We start from the raw sequence: 1,525 nt of genomic DNA on the forward strand, positions 1-1,525 counted from the left end.
ACACACACACACACACACAAACACATCCACACATGCAAGCACACACACACACAAACACACATACACACGCACACACTGCCACACACACACTAACACACATATATATACATTTATACAGTGTACATATATGTATATCTACATATAAATGTGTGTGTAAATATATATGCATTTGTGTGTATATATATATATACTGTATATATATATTGTATATATTTATTTATTTATTCATTTATGTAGTTACATATTTATAATCACACATACTCACACACACAAATATATATATATATATATATATATATATGCACGTATATATATATATGTATGTATGTATATGTATTTATATACATACATACATGCGCACATATACATATACTTATGCAAATATATATACACATATATATGTATATATATGTATGTATATACAGAATATATAAATATATATGCATTTGTGTGTATATATATATATATATACTGTATATATATTGTATATATTTATTTATTTATTCATTTATGTAGTTACATATTTATAATCACACATACTCACACACACAAATATATATATATATATATGCACGTATATATATATATGTATGTATGTATGTATATGTATTTATATACATACATACATGCGCACATATACATATACTTATGCAAATATATATACACATATATATGTATATATATGTATGTATATACAGAATATATATATACACACATCTGTGTTTGTATACAGATTATATATACATATTCATATACATATATATATAAATAAACATATAAATACATATATATATACATATACTTATATATATATACATATATACAAATACATATATAGATACACAGTATATATGTACACACATATACATATATAAATATATATACACATATACATATATATATACTTATATATATATACAGAATATATATATATATTTATATATATATACTTTTAACACTTGTGCCACGGCGGTAACTTCCCCTACGACACCTGCGTTTGACTTCTCAAGAATGTCGTTTTCTCGGGCTCGAGCCAGCAATCAGAGCGCAGGCATTTTTACGACTGCCCCGACGAGGAATTGAACTCGGGTCCATGAGGGTCGGAGTCCAGTGCTCTAACCACTGGACCATTGCGGCAGTGTGTATATATGTGTGTGTGTGTGTACAAGCTGAGGAACCCGTCTTCGTGCAACATTGCAGCATACAACCCCGAAACGAAATGCATACCTATTAGTCTGCCGATTTAATGAGCTTGCTTACCTGCTTACCTGGCCTGGGCTGTTTCTCTGTCCACATAAATAACAAACTAAATAATGTCTGTTGGGTAGTTTTCGCAGCCCAGTTTTATTCTTTTAGCGTTCCTAGTCTCTTTTATTAAGTCTTTTACTTGCTTTCAAGTATTCGAGCCAGGTATTTCACTTGTATTATAGATGTGATCTGGGGTTTACCACATGAAACAAGTGGCCGTACTGATTTGCGTTTCGCGAAACAATCGCGACAGTATTTTCGCACATACAAAGAATGT

This window comes from Penaeus chinensis, chromosome 27 (assembly GCF_019202785.1).
Source record: "Penaeus chinensis breed Huanghai No. 1 chromosome 27, ASM1920278v2, whole genome shotgun sequence".
Lineage (NCBI taxonomy): Eukaryota > Metazoa > Arthropoda > Malacostraca > Decapoda > Penaeidae > Penaeus > Penaeus chinensis.